The sequence below is a fragment of the Solenopsis invicta genome, chromosome 6 (assembly GCF_016802725.1).
Source record: "Solenopsis invicta isolate M01_SB chromosome 6, UNIL_Sinv_3.0, whole genome shotgun sequence".
Taxonomy (NCBI): domain Eukaryota; kingdom Metazoa; phylum Arthropoda; class Insecta; order Hymenoptera; family Formicidae; genus Solenopsis; species Solenopsis invicta.
The window spans coordinates 13691443-13702480 of NC_052669.1; positions in this window are offsets into that span (position 1 = coordinate 13691443).

The window sequence follows — 11038 nt, forward strand, 5'->3', positions numbered from 1 at the left end:
TCGTTTTGTCCAGAATTCCGTTTTTGTGTGAGAATTACACGTAATTTTTTTTGCTACATTTTCAAGCTTGGACACAGCTTATTTGTCAACAATAAGTCTTGTTCGAGTTCTCAAAACAATTCAAGTTTTCAAACGCGTAGTGAAAAATTGCAAAAATGAGTGAGCACGCAATTCCTGAGATGGAAAACAAACCTGTAGTGCGCGATGAGAAAGGTGATTCTGACCTGATCGAAGAAGAACTGAGGAATATAGCGCAGCATTCTATAAATAATATTTTGGAAGATTGAAATAATATTATGATGAAATAATATTAAAAGCTTTCCAAACATTTCCAAAACTTGTTTGTCAAAAGTTTTATCAAAAACAATATTGGAAAAAATTTACATTTGAAATAATACACTCGACAGCAAAATTAAAGGCTCATCTATTCCGACTCCGAAAAATAGGCGTAATTCAAGAGAGTGTAACTTTGTTAAAAATGATCGTAAAAAATGTTAAAAAAAGCATTTTGAAGCTTGAAATCTCTAATTTTGAGATTGATAAGTCATTAAACGATTTACAGATTGTTTACGAAGTTACGCGGATTCAAATGGGGATAGATCAAATCTCTAAATGTTTTACAAATTTTGCAAAGCACCACGACATGAAATAAAAATTGCACGCAAATGTGATTTACAGCATTCGAAAGCGTAAATTTGAATCTTTAATTTGCTTACTTGTTGAGCGTTGTACGATTGTTTTCCCTAAGTTATGCAACACTGAAGCAAAAATGGCCTTTTTTTGCATCAATAATTAAATAATTCAGTGAATAAAAATCGTACAACACTCAACAAGTGCGCAAATTAAAGGTAAAGATTCACGCTTTTGAATGTTGTAAACCGCATTTTTGCAAAATTCGTAAAAAAAAATCCAACAAATGTCAAAATCTTGTGCAAATTTTGCCAAGTTGCACAGCGTGAAATAAAAGTCGCAAACAAATGCAGTTTACAGCATTCGAAAGCGTGAATTTTTACCTTTAATTTGCGTATTTGTTGACTGTTGTACAATTTTTTTTCACTAAGTTATTCAGCACTGAAGCAAAAGAATGCACTGTTGGTTCAGTGTTGAATAATTCGGTGAACAAAAATTGTACAACGTTTAACAAATACGCAAATTAAAGGTAAAAATTCATGCTTTCGAATGTCATAAACCACATTTGCATGTACCTTTTATTTTACGCCGTGGAGCTTTGCAAATTTTGTAAAAGGTTTAGAGATTTGACGCATCTCCATTTGAATATGCATAACAAACACACACATACTTATATTTATATTTTTATCTCACTTTCTGTTGGCCTACTTGTTTTAAATTGGCAGTCTCCTACCGTAAGTCGTATAAGTAACATCTAAGAATCGATCCAAAGACGAATATTCACATTTGGCTTTATTAACACATTATTGTAAGTTTTTTAACTCATAGTTTCAAAAATTAACATAGTATAAAAAAAGTTTTGAAGTCTCATTCTTTTTGTTTCTGATTCTCATAGTTCTTCTACCATCTGTGACGGGAAATCATTTTATTGACCACTCAAAAATAAAGAAAAAATTTTAGACATATCGGAGTTCTATACATTCTCGCCTGAAAACGAAGAACAGTTGAATACAAAAAGAATCCATTGGACAAAATTATTTTAATCAAGACCACAGTCACAGTATTTAATTTAATTTATTTTTCAATTTTACATTATTTTTAACGAAAGCACATGGAAACAATATATTAATTAATGAAATAAATAAACGAAATAGTCATGTACAAAGATGATATCGAAGAAACTAAATCGATAAAAATAATTGCGGGAACTAGCCACAATAATATTTTATATTTTTTTTCTTAAAAGCTAGTACATTTCAATAAATTAACTGTAATAATATCTTGTATAACAATTTCTCGTGTTGATAACACGGTTATCGTCGCGAATCAAAAATTCTATATGAGCCTTTGATCCAAATTTTTTAGATGAACACGCAATTAAATGAAGTTAAATAAATAAACAAATAAATAAATAGTAAAAAAATAAATAATGAATAAATAATTAAAATAAATAATTAAATGAATAATAATGTTTCAAGTTTTATAATAAGTGTTCGAAATGGCCACCATCCATTTCAATACACAATTCAGCACGTCTAATAAAGCTCTGTTTTAATCGTTCTAACATTTCAGGTGTGATATTCGCAAACGCTTCAATAATACGGTAATTTAGTTCCTCGACAGTATTTATAGGCACGCGATACACGTACTCTTTTATAGTTCCCCATAAAAAAAATCAAGGGGTGTCAAATCAGGTGACCTCGCTGGCCATGCTCGAGGACCTCCACGGCCAATCCACATATTAGGATATTTCCTATTTAAAGTTTCCCGCGTGCGCCTTGCATTATGTGAAGGTGCTCCGTCGTGTTGGAACCACATAGCACGTCGCTCCTCTAATGATATATCCTCAAGTAGTTCGGACAAATGTTCAGAGAGAAAATTACTATAAATTTCGCCATTAACTCTTGCAGGAAGTTCGAATGGTCCAATCTGCACATACATGCTTTATGGTTATTCTTCTATTTTTGTAACATAGTAGTCATTAATTATTTCACAATTATTCTTTAAAGTACTTAACGTTATAGACAATATGTAAAAATGTAAATGCGATTATAAAATGGCAACTTTTAAAAATTGGTAAAATGAAATAGTGATAAATAATTTTGGAAATAAAGTATAAATTCTAATCTTTAAAAGCAAATAAACGTGCATTGCTATATTATTTTAAATGCCACATTATTTTAGAATATTCGAAATCCATTTTATTGCATTCATTGCTTTATTTCTAACATAACAAAGTAAAAGGTAAAGTATTTATTATTATAACATTTAATATTATAACATACATATTAAGAATACTTACCACAGAATTTTTGTATATGCCAGCCCACAAATTAATACTGAATTTGTGTTGATAGTTGCCAATGTTATACACATGCGGATTTTCATCTGCATAAAAATGAAAGTTATGTGTATTGAAAATGCCATCTCTCGTAAACATCGACTCGTCAGTAAACATGATATTTTCCACAAAATGAGGATCTTCTCTATGACATTGCAGAATCCACATACAAAAATTTATTCTTTTATTATAATCCAAAGGCATTAAATTTTGTACACGTGAAAAGTGGTACGCATGCATCTCATTATTTTTTAAGATTCGCTGCGTTGTCGAAAATGACAAATTAAGCATTTTTGAAACATTCCGAATGCTCCTCATTGGATCTTCTTCAATTGCCTGAAGCACAACTTCTTCATTTGCTACATTTCTAGCACGATGCTCAGGGCCATTTATTGCCTGTAATGATTTTAGTGATCCGATATTTCTTGCCCGATTTATTAATCGCAAAATTACATTTGTCTGCGATTCGGAAAACGTTCAGCGTATAACCTTGCAGTAGCTTCTGCGCTTCTTCCACACTCGCCGTACAATATTATCATCTCACAATATTCTTGAGCTGAATACTCCATGACAATTTTTTTGAAAATAAAATTGACTCTTTGAAGACAGAAAAACGTGGATATTTGATTTTCTTTTAATTTTTATTTTTTTAACATTTCTTTGTTTGTCATGACAATTTGTTATTATACATATGTACACAGAGAAACAAATGTGCATCATTCGATATGATTCGTTGGAATTTGCCGAAGAGTAGCAGTAGATTTTTATGGAAATGGCGCTCATTTTCTTCTCTCTGCTTCTTGTAGACGCTACTGCAAGATTATTCATCCAATGTTTTCCAATTTTCAGACATTCTAATGAAAATGTAATTCTGCAATTATTAATCGGATAAGAAATATTGGATCACTAATCATAAGGAAGATAGACCCTAGTCTTGTACTAGAAAAGTGTTAACTGAAGAAGCTATACTAAAATTATTGGCAACCTATTACTTTTAATAAAAATAAATGTACTTCATCATTTACTTTGTTATAATTAGTAATTGAAGCATTGGATGCAATAAAATAATTTCGAATATTTTAAAATAATGTGACCTTTAAAATAATGTAGCAGTGCACATTTACTTGTTTTTAATGACTATAATTTATTTTCAGATCACTTATTTATTCATTATTTTCACTAGAGGTTATTTCCAAAAATATTTGAATATATCACTATTTTATTTTAAATTATAATTTTGTTGCGATGATTTAAAATGTATTGATATTTTGAGATTATTTAAACTTGATTTTTTAAACTCGGAAATTTAAATTATTTATTATTGTGGTAGTCAATTTAACATTTGGTGAAATTGTTGTAGTTAGCGTTATGTTTATTTAGAAAATTAATTTACCTAATTTTAAAAAGTTGCCATTTTATAGTCGCGTTTACACTTTTACATATCGTCTTTAATGTTAAATAATTTAAAAAATAATTGTAGAATAATTAATGACTAGTATGTTAAAAAAATAGAAGAATAACCATAAAGTATGTATGTGCATATCGAACCATTCAAACTTCCTACAAAAATTGATGGCGATATTTATAGTGATTTTTTTTTTTGAAGATTTGTCCGAATTATTTGAAGATATATCATTGGATATATCATGGAAAAGCAACGTATTAAGTGATTTCCACATGACGAAGCAACACAATGCAAAACGCACACGGTAAATTTTAAACCGAAAAGATCTGTGGTTTGACTGTGGAAATTCTCGAGCGTAGTCAACGAAGTCACCAGATTTAATATCATGGTTTCTTATTACGGAAAACAATAAGAATATGTGCATCGCATGCCTGTAAATACTGCCAATGAGTGATCAAATTGATGAAGCGTTTACGACTATCACGATTGAAATGATACAACGATCGAGAGAGAACTTCGTTACATGAAAACGCATTTTACAGTTTAATGTTTCTGCATATTTTTAATATCGACTTTGAAAACATATCTTTTACGGAGCTATACGGATAAAAATAAAGATGCGGCAAAATTTGTTACGAATTTTGCGAGTTTATTTAACGTGAACTAAAAATATCACACAAATGCTATTCACAACGTTTGAAAGCGTGTATCTTTACTATTAATTTGCGCACTTGTTGAGCGTTGTACGATTTGTATTCATCGAATTATTCAACATTGAAAAAAGAAACCATTTTTGCTTCAGTGCTGAATAACTTAGTGAAAAAAAATTGTACAACAGTTAACAAATACGCAAATTAAAGGTAAAAATTCACGCTTTCGAATGCTGTAAACTGCATTTGTTTGCGACTTTTATTTCACGCTGTGCAACTTGGCAAAATTTGCACAAGATTTTGACATTTGTTGGATCTTTTTTTACGAATTTTGCAAAAATGCGGTTTACAACATTCAAAAGCGTGAATCTTTACCTTTAATTTGTGCACTTGTTGAGTGTTGTACGATTTTTATTCACTGAATTATTTAATTATTGATGCAAAAAAAGGCCATTTTTGCTTCAGTGTTGCATAACTCAGGGAAAACAATCGTACAACGCTCAACAAGTAAGCAAATTAAAGATTCAGATTTACGCTTTCGAATGCTGTAAATCACATTTGCGTGCAATTTTTATTTCATGTCGTGGTGCTTTGCAAAATTTGTAAAACATTTAGAGATTTGATCTATCCCCATTTGAATCCGCGTAACTTCGTAAACAATCTGTAAATCGTTTAATGACTTATCAATCTCAAAATTAGAGATTTCAAGCTTCAAAATGCTTTTTTTAACATTTTTTACGATCATTTTTAACAAAGTTACACTCTCTTGAATTACGCCTATTTTTCGGAGTCGGAATAGATGAGCCTTTAATTTTGCTGTCGAGTGTATTATTTCAAATGTAAATTTTTTCCAATATTGTTTTTGATAAAACTTTTGACAAACAAGTTTTGGAAATGTTTGGAAAGCTTTTAATATTATTTCATCAGATAACATAATTAATATTGATTTTATTTATCAATTTATTTGTTTACACACAAAATGTATTTTAAAAACACACATTTTCTTATTCAGATAATTGATGTTTTAACGAGTTTGCAATTGACATTACTTCTTGTGAATTAAACTAAACGTAAGATGTTAATAGAGATTTCATGGAACTTTTACAATACTTGAAGTTTGACACCGTGCCGGTACCCGCCAAAGCGCCCGGCCGGCCGCTTGGTTGTGCCGCCCTTAACGGCGCCAACATCACGCCCTGTGGTTGGATATTTTTAAACGCTCACCGTTTAAAAACTATTGACCCCTCAACATTTTGCTATTAACATTTTCGACTCAATTTTTCATGAGGAATACGTAAGTGCAAAATCTTCCGAGCAACCTGAATCACCCTGTATATCCGAACGCGCGGCTGGGCGGACCAATCCGCGCGCTTGGTCGGCAGGCCCGGAGTGGGAACGTTGCCAAACGCCATGGGCGGTGCGCGTGCTGCCGCGTGATCGCGACGATAGGTTAGCTCGGTGCGCGCACGTGGTGCTTGTCGGTGCGATGCTCGGGTGGACGAAGCGGATTAACGGCGCGCGTGAGGTGGAGGGGCGTTTCGTTACAACTGAATGTAGATCAAAAAACAGTATTTTATGGAGTAATTAGTACTGTAATGTCAAATAAAAAATCATTACTACGATTATACGTTAGTAGAGGAGGAGGTACTGGTAAAAGTTTCTTAATTAAAACTATTAAATGTTGGATAAAACAAAATTTCAACAAGGATACTGCTATAGCGGCACCTACCGGTATAGCAGCGTTTAATATAAATGGTTTGACAGTACATAGATTGCTTCAATTACCCGTTAAACATGGTCATACTCCTAAGTATAAACAATTAGCTGATCATGTATTGAAAGTTTTACGAGCAGATCTTAAAGATGTCGTCCTTTCTATAATTGATGAAGTATCAATGATATCTAATTTGACTTTATTGTATATACACCTACGATTATGTGAAATATTCGATACTACTGATTGTGATGATGGCTGGTTTGGTCAAAAGCATATTCTTTTATTTAGAGATTTGCTTCAGTTACCTCCTGTACACGAAGAACTTGCCTTTGTCAAATTATTGAATAAAAAAATTCAAAAGTTTCTTGGTTCCTTAAATGCTGTTAATTTATGGACTATTTCATTCGAGTATGATGAATTAACGATCAATATGCGTCAACAAGGAGACATATCTTATCGTGAATTACTCTCGAGAATTCGTATTGGTTTATCGACAAAATCTGATTGTAACACGCTTGAAAAAAGAAAATTATCTTTTAAACGTAAATCTTTCGAAGCAAGATTAAACGAAATATGTGATTTTATTGAAAGTTTGCTTTCTGATACCGTTTGTTTATTACCTACTTGTCATATGTGTGACATTCTTAACACTGCGATGTTAAGTCGTATTGCTTCAAAAGAAATATTACTAATTGCTGAAGATGACATTGACTGTATTCCATATACACTACTCAAAAAAAATAGGGAACACTTTCCAGACACCAAAAATTAGGCTATTTTCAAATGACTGTAACTCGGTGAAAAATCATCGTAGGTAAAAAATAAAAAAGCATTTTGAAGCTTGAAGATCGAGCTTTAACGTTCTACTAGCAGATTTTCAAAATTCTTTTAACTTCCTTGTCTTACGCAGTAAAAAAACACACCTTGTTTTGTTCGTTAAAATTTTGTATTTTTGACACTTTGCAGATCGACCAACAAATTTTTTTCGAATAATTCAAGTAAAATTTCATAAACTACAACGTTTTACCTACAAAATGCTTTTTTAAAAATTTCTCTACGATTTTTTTTTGACCGAGTTACGCAACTTTGAAGCTAAACCTGCATTTTTTACAAATGATATCCATACTCCGTGAAAAATCATCGTAGACAAAAAATCAAAAAACCATTTTAAAGCTCGAAGTTTCAGCTTTAACATGCTATTAATGGTTTTCAAAAATTTTCTCAATTTCTTAGTACTATGCCCCAAAAAAGATACACTGTTTTTTTCTTAAAATAACGTATTTTTAACAGCCTGTAGCTCAATAAAAAAATTTTTCTCGGCAAATCCAATGCAAGTGCCATAAAGTATTACATTTTCTCTACAAAATGCTTTTTTTAAAGTTTTTTCTACGATTTTTTTTTGACCGAGTTACAAGACTTTGAAGATATACATTTTTTACAGTACATTTTTCCGAAAAATGACGTCTACCGCCGACATTAGCATTACCCAATGTGCACCACGTGGAGGTTGTCGGACGGATTTTTGCACATCGTGTGTGTATGTGTGTGTGTGTGTGTGTGTGTGTGTGTGTGTGTGTGTGTGTGTGTGTGTGTATGTATGTATCACAGCAGAGATAAGGACCCCGCAGTTCGTCACTTCTGCAGTATTTAATGACTCCAAACCCTCTCTGCTGTGTGTGTGTGTGTGTGTATGCGTGCGCGCGCATGAGTGTTCAATAGTGTGTATTTCCTCCTCTCTGATCAATTACTGCTTGCAAGCGTTCTCGCATATTTATACATCTTGCAATACGATCTTGCGGAATGTTGTGCCAAATTTCTGTTAAAATTTCTCCCAATTCTTCTAAATTTCGCGGCTGTTCCTCGCGACGCCTTAATCGTCGTTCCATTTCATCCCAAACGTGCTCGATTGGATTTAAGTCTGGGCTATTGGCGGGATGATTTAACAGTCTAATTGCGTGTCGTTGAAAAAAACGTCGCGTTATATTCGCCATATGAAGTCGAGCGTTGTCCTGCATAAAAATGAAGTTCCGACAGGTTCGATTTAATAGCAAAACGTGTGGTCGTAGAATATCGTTGATATAACGAACACCCGTCATTGCCGGAGGTGGCAGGATCACTAGATCACTTCGTCTTGTAAGTGATATACACCCCCACACCATCACGGAACCGCCGTTGTAGGATCGTATTGGCATAACGCAACGTCGATCATAGCGTTCATTTTGTCGACGCCAAGTACGTATACGAGCATCATTGCCATAAAGGCAAAAACGTGATTCGTCGGAGAAATATACATTTCTCCAATCCCTAGCGGTCCAATTTATGTGATCGCGCGCAAATTGATAACGTACTTGGCGATGTACGATTGTGAGTCTTGGTACTTGTGCACGAACACGAGAACGAAGACCGGCTTCTCTCAAACGGTTGCGAATTGTTTGTTCGCACACATGGCGCAAATGAATGTCATCGCGAATGTTTCTTGGGGTAATTATTCGTCTTTCTAATGCATAACGAACAATGGCTCGATCTTGTCTATTTGTCGTTAATCGAGAACGACCACTATCTTCACGTCTCGTGTAATTTCCCGTGTCTTGATATCGTAACCAAGCTCTACTCACTACGGACACGGATGCACCAATATCTTGCGCCAGATAACGCATACTAAAACCTTGTTGCAAAAGCGCAATTATGCGTGCAACTTCTACGGCCGATAAATGTCTACGCGGCATTTTGAAAATTCCGTGTCGCTTATCACACTGCGAGAATCGCCGGCGTACTAAACAAAATTTTATTGTATTGAGCATGCAATGTTTACATATGGTCATCTTTGTCTAAAAAGAGATTTTTTTTAGACTAAGACGACTATATGTTTACAGTCGTCTTAGTCTAAAGAAAATCCTCTTTTTAGACAAAGATGACCATATGTAAACATTGCATGCTCAATACAATAAAATTTTGTTTAGTACGCCGGCGATTCTCGCAGTGTGATAAGCGACACGGAATTTTCAAAATGCCGCGTAGACATTTATCGGCCGTAGAAGTTGCACGCATAATTGCGCTTTTGCAACAAGGTTTTAGTATGCGTTATGTGGCGCAAGATATTGGTGCATCCGTGTCCGTAGTGAGTAGAGCTTGGTTACGATATCAAGACACGGGAAATTACACGAGACGTGAAGATAGTGGTCGTTCTCGATTAACGACAAATAGACAAGATCGAGCCATTGTTCGTTATGCATTAGAAAGACGAATAATTACCGCAAGAAACATACTTAGTTATTTTAAGGAAAAAACAGTGTATCTTTTTTGGGGCATAGTACTAAGAAATTGAGAAAATTTTTGGAAACCATTAATAGCATGTTAAAGCTGAAACTTCGAGCTTTAAAATGGTTTTTTGATTTTTTGTCTACGATGATTTTTCACGGAGTACGGATATCATTTGTAAAAAATGCAGGTTTAGCTTCAAAGTTGCGTAACTCGATCAAAAAAAATCGTAGAGAAATTTTTAAAAAGGCATTTTGTAGGTAAAATGTTGTAGTTTATGAAATTTTACTTGAATTATTCGAAAAAAATTTGTTGGTCGATCTGCAAAGTGTCAAAGGTACAAAATTTTAACGAACAAAACAAGGTGTGCTTTTTTACTGCGTAAGACAAGGAAGTTAAAAGAATTTTGAAAATCTGCTAGTAGAACGTTAAAGCTCGATCTTCAAGCTTCAAAATGCTTTTTTTATTTTTTACCTACGATGATTTTTCACCGAGTTACAGTCATTTGAAAATAGCCTAATTTTTGTTGTCTGGAAAGTGTTCCCTATTTTTTTTTGAGTAGTGTATAAAGAAAAAAGTTAAGAAGATATTGTTGAATAATGATGATGATAATAGTAGAACAGCTGGCCTTTCCAAACAAATTTTAATTAAAATTGGAGCAAAAGTAATGATAAGACGCAATATCGATGCTAGTTTGGGCCTTGTAAATTGCTACAGTTATTTCAGTTGTACAGGATACATTGGCTGATTATATTGAAAAGGTCAAACTTCTTTTACCGTCTGGTTCAAAATATTTAATTGAAAGAGTGAAGTTCAAGTTTCACGTCATGGATGGATCATATGTTATTAGACAACAATTTCTAGTATTTTTGAGTTATGGTATCACCATTCATAAAAGTCAATGTTTAAGTTTACAAAATGCCATTATGGACATAGGTAATTCGGTATTTAGTTGCGGTCAGACTTATGTTGCTTTATCCCGAGTAAAGTTTTTATATGGATTGCATTTTATTAATTATGACCCTTCGTCTGTAATA